This window comes from Talpa occidentalis, unplaced genomic scaffold, assembly GCF_014898055.3.
Source record: "Talpa occidentalis isolate TD23 unplaced genomic scaffold, MPIMG_talOcc4v2.1 talOcc4.8, whole genome shotgun sequence".
Lineage (NCBI taxonomy): Eukaryota > Metazoa > Chordata > Mammalia > Eulipotyphla > Talpidae > Talpa > Talpa occidentalis.
The window spans coordinates 42,248,634-42,266,401 of NW_023605194.1; the positions used below are offsets into that span (position 1 = coordinate 42,248,634).

The 17,768-nt window shown below is 34.8% G+C and overlaps 1 long non-coding RNA gene across 1 annotated transcript in view; it reads right to left on the minus strand.

The window, feature by feature from the left end:
- Nucleotides 1-17,768, minus strand: part of LOC119234472 (uncharacterized) — a 49,294-nt gene that overhangs the window by 7,854 nt on the left and 23,672 nt on the right. The window lies entirely within an intron of this gene.

Sequence of the window (17,768 nt, forward strand, 5' to 3'; positions counted from 1 at the left end):
CCTGTTTTGTTCCCCACACTGTCTCTGGTGAATCCTCCCCCCCACACACCCTCCTCCCTGCATATCTGGCCTGTACCCCGGTTCTTGTATAAATAAAAAAAAAATTTTTTAAAAAGAAGACTTAAAAGTGATAAAAACATCTACACAAAGTTCTCCCTAGGAAACTACTTTATGATTTGGAAGAAGAAAATTTTTCTTTGAAGCAAATAGGTACAAAAATACAAAACTCAAAGTGATTGAAAATATAAATTTACATGCCTTTTAATATATTATGTATCTTGCAAAAAAGCTTTCACAATGCTCCTAAAATTTAAAACTAAGTACCGTGAACAATTTAAAATAAAGTCATTTGTACTCATTGTCCTAATTCAAGTTATTTCCCACATACATTGATTTGCCTAAGTACCATTTCAGTGGCTCCTAAAAGAAAATAATTTTTGGGTTTTATTTTTTCTATAAAATTATACAATTCACAGAACCCATATAGAAATTGAGAGAGTCTTATAAGTCTAAGTATGGTAAATATTTCTTGGTACTTAAAAGAGTATAAATTGCATCCTCATGTTCATTTTAGCATTATTCACAATAGCCAAAATATGGAAACAACCTAAATGTTCATCAATGAATGAATTGGATGGATAAAAGAAAATGCAGTGTATATCTACACAATGAAATATTACTCAGCCTTAAAATAAAAGGAAATATTGCTATTTGCAACAACCTGGATGAATCTGGAGGACATTATGCTAAAATGAAAAAAGCCAAAGGCAGAAAAACAAATACTGTGTGATTTCACTTTTATGTGGAATCTTAAATAGTCAAATTCATAGAACAGTAAGTAGTTAGCTAGAGCAAGAAGGAGGAGCAAATGGGGAGATGTTGGTAAAAACTTTTTTACCAACACATTTTCAGTCAAAAAATTAGAAAAATTGGAAAACCACAAAGTTTCAGTCATGCAAGATGAATATGTTCTGAAGATCTAATGTACAACATGCAACTATACTTAGCAATAGTTTTGTATATTTGAAATTTGCTAAGATCTTAAATGTATCTCCTAAGTATTGTCATCACTGGAAAAAAGGCAATCAGGTGATGAATATGTTAATTACTTTGATTGTGATTATTATTTCACAATGTATACAAATATCAAAGCATCAAATTTATCCTTAAATATATACAATTTTGAAATTGTTGATTATACCCCCAGTAGAATTGGGGGGGGGGTGAAAATAAATTCCATTGTCCTAACATGAACTACTAAACTTTCCATGTTTTTAGATGGGTCTCTTCAGGGTTCTGTTATGTCATTTCTCTTTAATACTATATAACTTAGATGAAAACAATTTGAAGAACTCAATTTGAAGCATTTTCCTAGGATTCTATGACAATGTTTTAGAATCTTATTCACAGTTGTTCCCAGAAGTGTTTAGATTCTTTATTATATGACAAAGGAATTAGCTCTTCAACAGTAACAAGAAACTGGACTTGCCCAAAGTAACATAACTACTCTTTAAAATGGGAAACATAGGTGTGAGTGGAAACTCACAAAGAGCACAATCATGTGCCCTATCTGTTTTTCAAAATGGTTCTTTCATAGATATTTCATTATAAAATTACTTTCCATTATAGTCAGCTCCCATTTCAAAAGAAATAGGTCATCTGGAAGAGAAAGCAAAGAGTGCCCTAGAGTTATTAATTTATATATTTCCTTTTGTCATTTATAAAGTCATTGAGATATGATTTCATTCTCTCGTCTTGTTTTTATTAACTCTTGCTTATTAAGCACATATTCTGCCTTTGATTTATCATGTTTCTTATAATTAATTTTTTTTAGATTTTTATAATTACTAATTTCTGGTTGTCAAGTCTTATTTTATTATAATAATAAAGCATAAATGGTGTCTGCTGTGGAATTGCGTTTACTCATGCCATTGAATAACCACACCCTTGCAACAAGAGATTTGGTAGTCATCAGAAAGTGGCACAGCCAACTCCAAAATATTATGCCAGAGGTGATTAAACCAGAGGGGTAATATTTGAATAATTGTGGAAAGTAGGTTAGAGATTCATTAACACTAAGGACATCCATACTCTTCATCTTTATAAAATTAATAAGCTTAAAGTTTGGCAAGAAAGGTCTCATGGTTACAAAAGTACTACTTTCATGCTCAAAAAACAGCTCAAAAAATCTGCTTTCTGTCCCCCATTCCCATCAATTACTATTTGAATTATTATGCCAAGAAAACTTACAATAAGAGGATTCTTAGAGGAAGATGATACAAAGTCAGTTAATGTAAGAATTAGAGATTTTTACAAAACAATCAAGAGTTGAAAGCTCACCACAAACCTGAGGCATCCAAGAGGGGAAGAGAACCGAGAGGAGGAGAGCAGAAAGCAGGGGGAATGGAGAGCACAATGGACTATGGTGGAGATTTATGGGTACTTTGGTGGTGGGGTAACTGTAGTGACCATACCTGAGGAAAGAAATCCAATACTGTGAAAAAACAGGAAGGATGTAAAATAATGGCATGTCATTTAAAAAAAATTAGTAAATAAAATATTCATAAAAAGAAGTTTTGAAGAACTACAGGCAACAGAGTGATTAAGTAAACTATAAGTAATTTACAGAGTAGGATATTATATAAAAGTTAAAATGATGTCACTGTCTTTATTGCCATGGAGAGGTTTTTTTAATTTAAATATCTTATTTTATATAATTCTTACATCTTTTTTTCATCTTTGCACAATGTATGCATTTTCATTTTGGTTATATTCCCCATACAATTGCACCCCCCCCTTATTTCGACTCTTCCTTTCCCTGCCCTTCCTTCTCCCCCCACCCATAGTGTGTCTCTGGTTTATAGTTGCTTGTTGATTTTGATTAGTCTTTTTCCTGGTCTCTTATTTAGGTTTCTAAATTCCTGCTATGAGGGAGACCATCCGGTATTTTTCTTTTTCTTTCTGGCTTATTTCGCTGAGCATGATCCCTTCCAGCTCCATCCATGTTGCTGCAAACTGCATGTGTTTATCTTTTTGGATTGCTGAGTAGTATTCCATTGTGCATATGTACCACATCTTCTTGATCCAGTCATCTATTTTTGGGCATTTGGGTTGTTTCCATAGCTTAGCTATTGTAAATAGTGCTGCTATAAACATAGGCATGCAGGTGCCCTTGGAATTACTGTTTCTGTGTCACTTGGGTAAATACCTAGGAGTGGAATTGATGTATCATATGGAAGCTCTATGTTTAGTAGGTCCAGAAATCTCCACACAGCTCTCCATAGTGGTTGGACCAGTTTGCACTCCCACCAACAGTGCAGGAGAGTTCCTTTTTCTCCACATCCTCGCAACATTTATTGTGGCTAGTTTTTTTAATATGTGCCATTCTCACTGGTGTAAGGTGGTATCTCATGGTAGTTTTGATTTGCATTTCCCTGATTGCAAGTGATGTTGAACATTTTTTCATATGCCTGTTGGCCATTTGCATTTCCTCTTCAGAGAAGTTTCTTTTTAGCTCTTCTGCCCATTTTTTCAGTGGGTTATTTTCTTTGTTTTTGTTGAGTCTCATCAGCTCTTTGTAGATTTTTGTCATCAGTCCTTTATCATTAGTGTTGTGTGCAAAAATTTTCTCCCAGTCGTTGGGGTTTCTCTTTGTTTTGGTTATTGTCTCTTTTGCTGTGCAGAAGCTCTTTAATTTGATGTAGTCCCAGCTGTTTATCTTTGCCTTCACTATCATTGCTTTGGGTGATGTGTCTGTAAAGATGTCTTTGATGTGCATGTCATGTAGTGTTTTGTCTATATTTTCTTCTATTATTTTATGGTTATGTCTAGTTCTTTAATCCATTTTGAGTTGGGTTTTCTGTATGGTGTGAGGTAGTGGTCAAGCTTCATTCTTTTGTATGTAGCGACCCAGTTTTCCCAGCACCATTTATTGAACAAACTTTCTTTGCTCCAGTGCATATTCTTTGCTCCTTTGCCAAATATTAGTTGACCATAAATCTGTGGGTTTATTTCTGGATTTTCTATTTGATTCCATTGGTCTGTGTCTGTTCTTGTTCCAATACCATGCAGTTTTGATGATTATGGCTTTGTAGTTTAGTTTGAAGTCTGGGAGTGTGATGCCTCCGTTCCCTTCCTTTTTTTCAGAAGAGCTTTGGCTATTCAGGGTTTTTGGTGATTCCATATGAATTTCATCAGTAATTGATCTATTTCTTTGAAGAATGTCATTGAAATTTTGATTGGCATAGCATTGAATCTGTATATTGCTTTTGGTAGGATGGCCATTTTAATAATGTTAATTCTTCCAATCCATGAGCAGGGGATGTCTTTCCATTTCTTTGTGTCTTCTTCTGTTTCTTTTAACAGTGTTTTATAGTTTTCTTTGTATAGGTCCTTTTCCTCTTTTGTTAGATTTATTCCCAAGTATTTGATTTTTTTTGTTTCAATAATAAAAGGGATTTTTTTTTTATTTCTTCTTCTTCAGATTGATTGTGTTTAGGAAGGCTACTAATTTTTGTATGTTGATTTTGTATCCTGCCACTTTACTAAACTGATTGATTAGTTGAATTAGTTTTTCTGTGGAGTTCTTGGGGTTCTCTTTGTATATTATCATATTATCTGCAAATAGTGATAGTTTAACTTCTTCTTTTCCTATTTGGATTCCTTGTATGTCTTTTTCTTGTCTTATTGCTCTGGCTAGGACTTCTAGTATTATATTGAAAAGCAGTGGTAGGAGTGGACATCCTTGTCTTGTTCTAGATCTTAATGGAAATGCTTTCAGCTTTTCGCCATTGAGAATGATATTGGTTGTTGGCTTGTCATCTATGGCCTTTATGATGTTGAGGTATGTTCCTTGTATCCCAAGAATTTTGAGGGCTTTTATCATGAATGGGTGTTGTAATTTGTCAAAAGCTTTCTCAGCATCTATTGATATTATCATATGGTTTTTATATTTCTTTTTGTTGATGTGTTGGATGTCATTGATTGATTTTCGGATGTTGAACCATCCTTGTGTCCCTGGAATGAATCCTACTTGGTCGTGGTGAATTACCTTATGAATACATTGTTGGATTCTGATAGCTAAAATTTTATTGACATGGAGAGGTTTTATGATACATTAAATGATGAAAGCATAATTTCACTTTTGTTTAAAGAAAAATATATGCATATATGTATGCAGAGGAAAACATGTCAAAAAGATAGTTTTGGGTATTAAACTCAATATAACTCTGATTTTTTGTGGCACAAGGGGTTAAGCACAGCACTATGAAGCTATCTGTAACCTCTGCAGCACGAATTCAACCCTCCAGCCGGCCAGGAGCTACCCACATGGTGCAGTAGATCTCTCCTGACTCACCCACTGCTCCTCTCAGCAGTGTATTTCTGTCAATCTGCCTGTTTTGCTTCCCACTCTGTCTCTGGTAAATCCCTGCACCTCTGGCCTGTACCCCAGTTCTTGTATGCATAAATAAATAAATCTTTAAAAAAGTTTTAAAAATATAACTAATTTTCTTCATACATTTTATATTTTATTAATTTCTTAAAATGGGGATTACTTTCTTTTTTTTTTCTTTTTTTAAATAAATTTTATTTTTATATTCCCCATACAATTGCAACCCCCTTATAGGGATTACTTTCATATTCAGAAAAAAAGGATTTCTCTAATTTTAAGAGTATATATGAGCTATTTGTAACAAGAAAACTGGTGCATGCTCTCTCTCTCTTTCTCCCCATCTTTCAATTCTGCTTGCTTTTAATTGGCTTACTGCTACATACAAAATCTAGTACCTAAGCAGGAAAGATTATTGCTACTGACTCCAGATTCCAAAACTGTATCCACAATCAACTCCAGCAGATAGAATCAATGCAGAAAAGTCAAAGGACAGACTGACAGTTTTTACTTGGGTTAGGAACCAAAATGTACAGGGGAGTAAGTGAGGGCTGATAGGGGATGTAATTTTCCTATGAGAAAGGTTTTGTTCACATTGCACCACATTTGACCAGGGGGAAAAGGAAATCTATATTGAGTTGGTCCCAATAGGAAAGAAGATGATGGGATGCTGAAGAGACTAAAGTTACAGACGTTCTTATACTATTCATGTTAGATTCTCAATATAACTTAAAAATTCTTAAAGAAATTAATTCAGAGATTTTCTGGTTTTGGTAACTAGAAATCACCATTCAATACCTACGGCACAATACTTGTTCATTCAATAATCATCAAATATCTATTATGTGCTCAGTAGCCTATAACCTACTGGAATGAGCAATTATAAACCAAACTAGTAAAATATGCAATTTACATTTTCAGACATCACCAACAATTCTAAAAAATGAGTATGAATTAACTTCTGGCTGAAAATTTTATTATAGTAGTTGAGATAAAAGAAAATACTATTTGACTTTCATGTAATTATTCTCTTTACCCTGTCTATGAACACTACAGGAAGATTTCATTCTTGAAAGAAACCAAACTGAGATGAGTCATGAGATTTACAAGTAAGAATAGTACTGGCTTTCATGCCTTGGTATTAGTGGAAAATTGCATTTCCCAGACATAATCCAACTTGTTCTATAGCATCTGTGAGGTTTAACTTCTGTGTTCTCTAACCTGACCTTACAGGGACACCAGGCAAACCAATCTTGTGGTACATATGTAATTTCAAGTTAAAAAATGTTTTTACAGTTGACTCCAAATAGCAATGACTAATCTTCCTTTTGTAGGTCAACATGTTACAGTACTTAGATCAAGGCACTCATTTTGAGTGTTTTATAGACTGAATGTTTATGCCCCACCTTCACACATTGAAATCTAATCCCCACTGTGATGGTATTTCAAGGTGGGGCCTTTGGAAGGTGATTAGGTCATGAGGGTGGAGCTCCTGTGAGTGAGATTAATGTCCTTATAAAAGAGACCCTATAGAAACCTCTGACCCCTTCTGCCATATGAGTACACAGAGAAAAGATGACTGTCAATGAAGTAGGAAGTGGCTCTCACCAGATACTGAGTTTGTTGGTGTCTTCATCTTTGACTATCAACCTCTAGAACTGTGAGAAAAAATTTTCTGTTGTTTAAACCACCCTGTGTATGGAGTTCTACTATAGCAGACCAAGTGGACTAAAATAATATCCTTGGTTTAGCAAAAACACTAGTTCTGGAAGAAGAATAAATGCAACTTTTGAAAAATGTATCTTTACATTTCTCCTTAAAAAAAAAAAAACCCTTGAAAAGCATAGCAATTATAATTCCTTAATGCAATGATTCTCCTTTTGATTATACAGTAAAATTATCTTTAAAAACTCATATCAGGATAGAAGATGAGGATGGGCATTGATATCCTGTAAAAAACACTGTAGGTGACTTTAATATGCAGCTAGGGTTGAGAATTACCTAGCGAATAAGACATACCCATTAGAGGGGGGAAAGGTTTTTTTTTTTTTCATTTAGAACATTTGGTTATTTTTTTTACTAGTAATTTTAATGCTGTAGACAGTGAATTTCTTTCACTCTTATCACTTATCTACCTTTAAAAAAGAGATAAATGATTGATCCACATCCATTCATCCATCTATCTTCCTTCCTTTTATTTCCCTATTGTTCTTTCCCTTCCATTCATTCAGTTAAACAAGGATTCATTCATTTATTAAACAAGGATTTAATGATACTGTGTGGTACTAAGGATACAGAAATAGAATTCATACTTTCATTCAAGTATTGCAGTATTAATAAGGTAGCACATATAAATTAGTCATCCTAAGATTCTTAAGTAAAGTTCAATCTTTTAAAAATAGCTACAAAAATACACACCAATCTTTCCTTCACTTAATTCACTTTGTAAAAAAAAAATTGTGTTGAAGCTTAAGTTGTTATTAGTCAAACATCAACATTCCTGACCTATTGTGCTTTCAATGAGTCATGTAGTAAGCTATCCATCTGCCACAGTATAATTTTCAATCTTCCCTATATTGAATGAAAGGATATAATGCCTCTAGTTCATTAGGTCCTAGATAAGAATGATTCAGAGGCACTATTAACTTTAATTATGACATTCTAATTTAAGACTCTTTATATGTCTTTGGAATATTTTGTTAAGTTCTGTTACTTTTGGTATATTAAATTCCACCCAGAGTCCAGCAGCGTAGCTTGATCTTAAGCTACTATACAATTTCCAAATCAGGTATTTTGTAGATAAAGGAAAGACAACATATTAATTAAAGACAAGCAGATACTTTCCTCTGGACAATTCCTGCCATTTCCCCCATTTTTAAGCATAGTAGCATAGTACCTAGTTAAAACCCATGTTGGTGGCCAACTCTGAGACTAGCCATTGCTAGATCCTTCCTGGGAAGTTGAACATTACAATACTATTGAACTAGTTACACACATTTAAAGTTAAAAAACATGTACATTTACCTCTCTTACAGAAGCACCATAATCATTTCTAATCAGTAGTACACCACTTAACACCAAAAGACAAAAGAGAAATACTTTTAATTAAAATCAACATCAATAGGAAAATGACAGCAGGGTATGAAGGCTCAGAGTTAACAGGTTCTAAGAGAGCAAGCCATCCATAGCACAAGTTTCCTTTAAACAAGGAATCTGATATTGGTCAATTATAATATACCAAATATTACCATATAATTGTAATTATTATGAAGTGTGAATTTGCTCACAAGAAGAAAAATACAATCTAAAGAGAAAAAGGAGAATCACCCAGAATAAAGTAATTCTATAATTAGGGGCAGACATATTTTCACTTTGAGATATATGATCATCTAGTCCAGTTCACTCCATGAATAAATCACTGTGGCTTGCAAAATAATAACATAATTACTTATAAAAGCAATAATAGTTAACAATTACTGCCCACTTATTTTATGCCAGACACTATTACTGTTAGATGCATTTTCTCAGTTAAGTCTTGCAAGAACCCCATTTAATATTATTCCCATCTTCCAGATGAGAATAATAAAGTTCTGAGAATTTATATGTAACTTGCTTAAGGTAATACAGCTTACCTTATCAGCTTATCAGGCTTTGATTTGAAACTTAGACAAGTCTGACTTCATGTTCTTAACACAATTCACTGTCCTAATTTACAAATAAAGATTATATAGCTACAACCATTGGGCTTAGAGGAGTTTACAGTATTTTTTGAGACCGCTACCCCTTTCAACTACTTTGAGCCTTTTGCAATATATCTGTTACAGATATACTGTAAGTAATCTGCAACTGCTGTACAAAGTTAGAGATTCCAACTCTCGTTGTGTACAAATATGAAGCAGAAAACAAGACCCAAAATATATTTTGTGGTACCTAATTATAAGAAATAACACTGCTAGGTGGAAACAGCCCAAATGCCCAAAAATAGATGACTGGATCAAGAAGATGTGGTACATATATACCATGGAATATTACTCAGCATTCAAAAAAGATAAACACATGCAATTTGCAGCAACATGGATGACGCTGGAAGGGATCATGCTCAGTGAAATAAGCCAAAAAGAAAAAGAAAAATACCGGATGGTCTCACTCATAGCAGGGATCTAGAAAACTTAAATAAGGGACCAGGAAATGAATAACTATAAGAAAGTGAAAATCAAAATCAACAAAAACTATGAACCAGAGACACTTTTTGGGGGGTGGGGGCGGGAGGGGAGGGATTGGGGTCAGAATGGGGGGATTGCAATTGTATGGGGAATATAAAAATAAAATTTATTAATTTAAAAAAAAAAACTATTTTGGAAAAATTAAAAAAAAAAAAAGAACTGCTATGATATTTAACAGCTAGATATGACATTAATCTTGTTGTGTTTGATAGTAAAGCTGAAAATTAAACATAAAAAATAAAAAAAAAAAAGAAATAACACTGCTAGGACTAATTGCTGCTCTTTAAAATGAAAAAAAAAAAAAGAAGAATCATATAGGCTTAAAAAAGATTTGTTTTCCCTTTGTATAGAAAAGTAGTAAGTACACACACAAGAGCTGGGGTACAGGCCAGAGAGGCGGGGGGTGAAAGGACTCACCAGAGACAGAATGGGGAACAGAACAGGCAGACTGACCGAAATACACTGCTGAGGGGAGCAGCGGGCTAGACAGGAGAGGTCTGCCTCTCCATGTGGGTTTCTCTCAGGCCAGCCGGAGATTGAACTCATGCTGCAGTGGCTGTGGATTGCTTCATAGTGTTGTGCTTAACCCCTTGCGCCACCAGGGAGGCCCCATCTTGGACATTAACTTAATGGAGATAGTGATATGCTGTATTGAAGTTGCAGCTTCAGCCAATGTGATAGGGAAGTAAGTTTTTTTTAAATGAAATCCAATTCCTTTATATTGCACCAAATGGAATGAACTGACTTCATTGGTTATGGATCAAGAGTTGCTGAGGATAGCTTTTTGGCCCATGATATAAACAATTCCATATGCTTTGAACAGCCTACATACATCTAATAAAAGTCTCCAGTCAATCTCTGAATTTTAATACCTATTTCTATTTTAAGATTTACCACCCAAAACCTTTAATTCAACATATTTCCATGACATTTAACTCCCATATATTGCAAGTTAAAAAAAAATCACTTTATCAGGAAAGGAGGAAGAGAAATTCTGGTAATAAACTTCAGGAAACAGAAATATGCAGATTTACAACTTGCTTTGCCAACCTGTTGAAGTACGCATACATGAACATTTCCAATTAATATAAGAAAGTTTGGACTAATAGTTACAGCCTGTATATCCTGTGTGGGCAGTGGTGTCAGAAAATCCTGGGTAACCCCCCCAATGTTGATATTGCTGCTAGGTCCCCCAGCAGCACAGATGAATCTAAGTGTGATAACACAGGGCTATTACAGTTTGAGATCCCTAGCAACTACAAATGATCTAGTGCAGTGCTTCTCATACTTTATGTGCATAAGAACTACCTGGAGTGTTTCTTAAAGCAGATAATCACTTAGGTGAGAGAAAAGCTGCCTATCTAAGGCATATGTTCAGTAGCACTGATCTAAAAGTATCTGAAAAGAAAAATATTCACAAACTCTAAAAAGTAGAAAGTGGTAAAAGTTGTATATCTTTTGACTGTATGTTAACACGATTCTTAGAAGAATAAAAAGCTATCAGTAGTCAATAAAGGTTCTCCCTGAAACAATTTAAAAAGGCCCCTCTTCTACATGATGATGCTGGGGTTATGTGTACAGAAATAATGGAAGTGTTTGTTGTGTTGAAAAATAAAACAGCTTGAAGCAAATATCCTAATTCCTTTGCAGTTATAATTTGATGGTCCTGGACCAGTGTTCGCTAGATCAGCAACATTACCTGGGAATTTGTTGGAAATGAAATCTTTACTGGAATAGATACTCTGAGGTCATATCCACTTGTGTTCTTCCCGCCCTCGCTTTGATCTCTCTCCCTTCCCTGCAGAATGTCTCTGATTTATAGTTTTCTCTTTATGGTTGTTTTATTTTATTGTATTTATTATTGTTATTATTTTTTCCCTTGGTCCCTTAGTTGGTCCCCCTATATTCCTCCTATAAGTGAAACCATCAGATATTTTTCTTTTTCCTTCTGACTTATTTCACTGAGCATAATCCCTTCTAGCTCCATCCATGTTGCTGTGAATGGCATTAGTTTATCTCTTTTGATTGCTGTATAGTATTCCATTCTGTATATATACCACATCTCCTTGATCCAGTCATCTATTTTTGGGCATTTGGATTGTTTCCACGTCTTACCTATTATAAATGATGCTGCAATAAACATAGGGGTGCAAGTATCCTTTTGAATGAATTTTTTGTGTCCTTTGAGTAGATCCCTAGAAGTGAAATTGCTGGGTCATATGGTAGCTCCATTTTTAGTAGTCTGTGGGTCCTCCACACAGCTTTCCAAGTGGTTGGACCAGTTTGCATTCCCACCAGCAGTGTAGGAGAGTTTCTTTTTCACCACATCCTCACCAACATTTGTTGTTGCTAGTTCTTTGGGTATCTTTGTGATCAGTCCCTTATCAGTTCTATGGAGTGCAAAAATTTTCTCCCAATTGGCAGGGTATCTCTTTGGTTTGGTTAATGTCTTTTTTGCTGTACAGAAGCTTTTTAGTTTGATGTAATGCCAGCTGTTTATTTTTTCCTTCACTTTCTTTGCTATCAGGAATGAATCTTTAAAGATGTTGCTGAGAGGTATATCATGTAGCATTTTACCTATATTTTCATATACATATATATTTTTTATGGTTTCAGAGCTTATGTTCAGTTCTTTTACCCATTTTGAGTTGATTTTTGTGTATGGTGTGAGGTAGTGGTCTAGTTTCATTCTTTTATTTATGGTGGTCCAGTTTTCCCAGCACCATTTATTGAACAAGCAGTCCTTGTTCTATTGCTTATTCTTTGCCCCTTTGTCAAAAATTAGTTGTCTGTATATGTTTGAATTTATTTCTGGGCTTTCTATTCAGTTCCATTGGTCTGTGTCTGTTTTTGTTTTAATTATTATGGCTTGGTAGTATAGTTTGAAGTCTGGGTGTGTGGTACCTCCATTCTCCTTTGTTTTAGTCAGGAGAGGTTTGGCTATTTGAGGTTTTTTTGTAGCTCCATATGAATTTCATCAATATTTGTTCTATTTGAAGAATGTCATTGAAATTTTATTGGAATAGCATTGAATCTGTAAATTGCTTTTTGTAGGATGGCCATTTTGATGATATTGAGTCTTCCCATCCATGAACAGGGGATGTCTTTCCATTTTTTTGTGTCCTCTGACAATGTTTTATAGTTTTCTTTGCAAAGGTTCTTCACCTCTTTTGTTAGGTGTATTCCCAAGTATTTGATTTTTTTTTGTTTCAGTTGTAAATGGGATGGATTTCTTGACTTCTTCAGATTGGTTATTTGTATACAGGAAGGCTACTGATTTTTGTGTGTTGATTTTTTATCTTGCTACTAAACTGGTTGATTGTTTTGATTAGTTTTTCTGTGGAGTTTTTAGGGTTCTCTATGTATATTATCATATCATCTGCAAATAGTGACAATTTTACTTCTTCTTTCCCTATTTGGATTCCTTGTATGTCTTTCTCTTGTCTTATTGCTCTGGCTAGGATTTCCAATATTATATTGAAGAGTAGTGATGAGAGAGGACATCCTCCTCTTGTTCCTGATCTTAAAGGAAAGGCTTTCAGCTTGTCACCATTGAGAATAATATTGCCTGTGGGTTTGTCATATATGGCTTTTATCACGTTAAGGTATGTTCCTTCTATCCCGAAAATTTCAAGGGCCTTCATCATAAATGGATGCTCAACTTTGTCAAATGCTTTCTTAGCCTCTATTGATATGATCACATGGTTTTTATTTTTCTTTTTGTTGATGTGTTGGATTACATTAATTTATTTTTGGACACTGAACCATCCTTGTGCACCTGGAATAAATCCCACTTGATCATGGTGTATTATCTTTTTGATGCATTGCTGGATTCTGTTGGCTAGGATTTTATTGAGGATTTTTGCATCAGTGTTCATTAGGGAGATTGGATGGGCCTGATTTTTAAATACTTTTTGGATTCCAATGTAGACAATGTTTTGAGAAATAGTGCCCTAATCAGAAATTTGGAAACATTTAAAACTTGGACCCACATTTTCCATCAAGACTCAGTAAACAGAAACATATTTAAAACTAAAACAAGAGTTTCAGAAAACAAATATTTACTCTTTACATGCAATATACTGTGACTTTTCTGTTCCACTTTTTTTTTAATGCTGGCAAAGCCACTAAAGTGATTTCATGACCCGCTATTAGGCTGTAACTGCAGCTTGTAAATCATATCCTGGATTAGTGCTTCTCAAACTTTACAGTACATTTGAATCACCCACAGATGTTATCAAAGTCAAATTCAGTGAGACTGGTATGGGGCTTGAGATTCCACATTCCTAATAAGCTTCCAAGTGTTGCTAATGCTATTAACCCATATATTACTCTCCTAAATGACAAGGCCTGGAATCTAAAGAAGGCAAGCAGGTAATAGCAATTTTCTTGCCTCTTCCTATCTCATGAACCTATCTCTCTTTGTGTTAGTGATCTTTAGAAGAAATTGCAATTCTATTAGTGATTTATCCTGCCCAGATGTAATGGACAGTGAATTGTCCCTAGCACCATTGCCAATATTTATGGAGTTCAAAATCTCAACCTACATGGATGTAAGTAGACATTGATTCTCAACATGTCAGATTAGTACATTTATGAGAACACAACAGATTTTTATTTTTTATCATCTCCCTGATTTAATAGCAGAATTGGAAAAATAAGAGACTAGAATATTTTTGTTCTAAGACAACTACTGTGTCCTGTGTCACGTGATTAATATCTCTTCACACGTTGGTGAAGAATTTCAAAGAAGAGAGTATATATAGAAGTCAGGGTATTGCCAAGGCAAAGTTGTCTAACTGATCCCTATGGGATGGGTACCACCTGGGTGAATTCACAGGTTAAGATCAGGCCCTACTGTCTTGTACACTCAGAAGCCTGGTATGTCAACCAAAAAGTAGTGCCAGAACTCTCAAAGTGTTGACTAATATATAAAATAAGAATGTTGGATTGTTTATTTTACAATGAAAAGTATAACTGCCAAGAGGATTAATACTTGTGCCTTCAAGATTGTGTCCTTTCTTTTCCTTTAAGAACTTTATATGGGAAGACAAATTATAATTGTAAGGTTGCTAGGTGAGCATGGAATCAGAGAAAAAGAAGTCTTCAGAACCTATTGATTTCACCTCCTACATATCAATGTAATTCAGCCCCATCTTCATTTCCACTGTCATTGTTTTAATTTAGGTGCTGAGAATTTCTACATGGATGCAATAAAGTCTATGTGTTCTCTGAGTTTTTGATCTTTTCATTTTCCACTGTTCCCCAAATTTTCTTTCTAAAACATAAGTCTGATTTTTCCACTTCTCTATTTAAAATTCATTGAAGTGTTTCCTGTTACTAGGGTAATTTCTGGACTCTTCATGTACAATCCCCTTCAAAATCTGAATCTTGCATACTTCTCCAGGCTCATTCCTTGCCACTATTCCCAAAGAAGTGTCCTATATTACAAAACAAACTATTGTTTTTTTCTGATGTAATTTCTTTCCTCTTCCTAAATATCCTCCTCTTTTTCTCTTTCTGGCAAAGTAATACTCATCCACCCAAGTTCAGGTCAAACATCTCTTTCGAGAAGCTTTTCTCAACCCCTCATATAAATTAGTCATTCTCTCCTTTGTACTCTCATAGTACTTCTCACAAGCCTTTATTATAGACTTTTTATAATATATGGTGATTGCTTATGAGTCTATTTCTCACAAAACTTGTCCTATTCATCTTTGAATTTTCCTTTTCCTACTTCCCTTACCTGATACCTAGATGTAGTAACAGGCTAGTTTACCCTGTTCTAACATGTATTGAGCACTGAAACTTTTAATAATATTTGTTTAATAAATAAAGGCAACACACAATAGGTTTGAGGAAATCTGAGTTTATGCCCTTAGGATTTTCTGAAGTCCTAATTACAGGGATTTATCCAAAAATATACTTGCAGGAACATGTGTCATTTCTTTAATTGTGACTATGACAAAACAGGCATATAAATTTCAGACGGACAAGACTATAACTTATGAAGACCTGACTGTAAGGCATTTTGAAACTTGCTAAAATGTAATCTCCAGAAAGAAGGAATTTATATCTTTTGTTTACTGTTGTATTATCAGTGCCTGGTACATAGTACTTGTATTAGTCAGGGTACCAAAAGGAAACAGATGGCACACTCAAAATAGGATAATTTGAGAAGAGACAATTTATAAAGGTGTAGGTGGAGTGTAGGGGAACCACAAATGATAAAGAAGTAACCAGGGGCTTATTACAGTAAGAAACTGTTATCACCAATCTAGGTCTAGAGGGAAAGGTTATGTAGAACAGCCCGCCTGCCTTGAGAAGAACAATGATCATTAGCCATTGACTGATGGAATGACCAACCCCATGAGAGTAACCTCAGTCTAAATCACAATGTTCAAAAGCATGTGGAAAAACTCAAACTTAAATTGCTGGCATTAATGTACAAGGAATCTAATCTAGTATGGGTATCAAGCAGTAGGAATTTGCGAGTCAGTGTTGCTGAATGTGGGGCACACATTCCATCACCATTCCCTTCCACATCCCCCAATCTGGCTTGCAAAGTAGACTTTCATTATCATTTATGGATCTCTTCTCTACTTCACCCAGAAAAGGTCCTACAATTCTCAACACAGTGTTCCAAACAGCAACTACCAGTAAATTGTTAACTGGAGTGAAATCTATTTACCAAACTGTCTCTAGTCAAATAAGGATGAGAATAGGGCTAGTAGGGTTTTTCCAGTTTGAAGTAGGTGCCTAGCCATCAGCTGGATACACAGAGTTTGGATGAGTTCCAGGGAGAAGAAAATGCCAAGTGCTAGACTAAGCAGAATGTTTTTGGGTCCAAGGCAGCCAAGATAGGGTTCAAGTTAGGATTCTGGTACTGAGGCAGAAAAATAATGCAAATCAGCAATCAAAATAAAAATTCCACAGTCTGCTCAAAATAATGAGACTTGAGGGGTAGGCATATAGTAGGTTTGTAGGATATGTTTATTTGAAGTGATTTCAAACTCATCTGCTGAGAGAAGTTGTATTTCTAATATATTACTAGGTATGGTGTGGACTGATGCAGAAATTTGGTATGATTGCACTCACAGCATAAGATTTTAGGTCCCTGCAGCTAAGTAGGGTAAATAGGAGGAGTAATAACCTGCTTTCCTTTTTTAACCCTCCCTTTTAATTTTTCTAAATTAAGCCAAAAAGTGTTTGCTGTGAATGCTTACTTAAAATAAGCCTATGTCATCATAACAACTAGCATTTACTGAGTATTACTATGTTTTATGCTTTGGATAATATTCTTATTAAGCTGCATAACAACTCTATAAGGTTAGTGTAAATATATTTACATATGAGGAATTGGAAATTTGAGTAATAAAGCAAATAAGTTACAGTTTTAGGGTGTTTATCTGTGTTACTTCTGACACTTCAGCTGTTTATGCTACCCTGTAGAGAACACGATTTTAGTCATTCTCAAGTCTTGGATTATTTTGGGTCATGATAGGTGATAAAGACGAAGAAGATTAGTGGGAAGGTCATAGGAGGTTAGATAGTAGTACATTCCCAATTATTAGCATGGTTAATATAAATTAAAATATTTTATTCATTCAAAAATTTTTTCATGTCAATTATTGTACCTTCCATATTTAAATTTCTTTCTAAGAGAAATCCTCTCACTCACAGTTGCTGAAGACAGGGCAATCTACCGTTTGTTTCATCTTTCCAATTTCACCTTTCAGGGTGTGTGGCCCAGGGAGAAGCACCTGTTCTAAGAGTTTCCAGTCCATAAGCTAGTCTGTGACCTCCTACATAGCCTGGCATGAAAAAACAAATTGAGCCAATTGCCTGAGATTCTCTACTCAGATACTAAAATTGGCAAATACAGAGAATGTCAGATAAGAATTGGAGTCATACTGGATTATGGTGAACTGAAGCAGAAACTGAGGTAAAAGATGAAAAGGTATGAAATTCAGGGCCCTAACAAGAAACAGATGGCATGTACAAATAAGGATAAATTGAAGATTTTATGTACAAAGGAAGTAATTACAAATGTCTGGGTGTAAGAAAACCAGGGAATGGAGGAGCCCAATTGAGATAACAAGAGAGCTATTATCACCCCTAGACCTGAAGGGACAAGGGAAAGAAGAAGGGAAAGT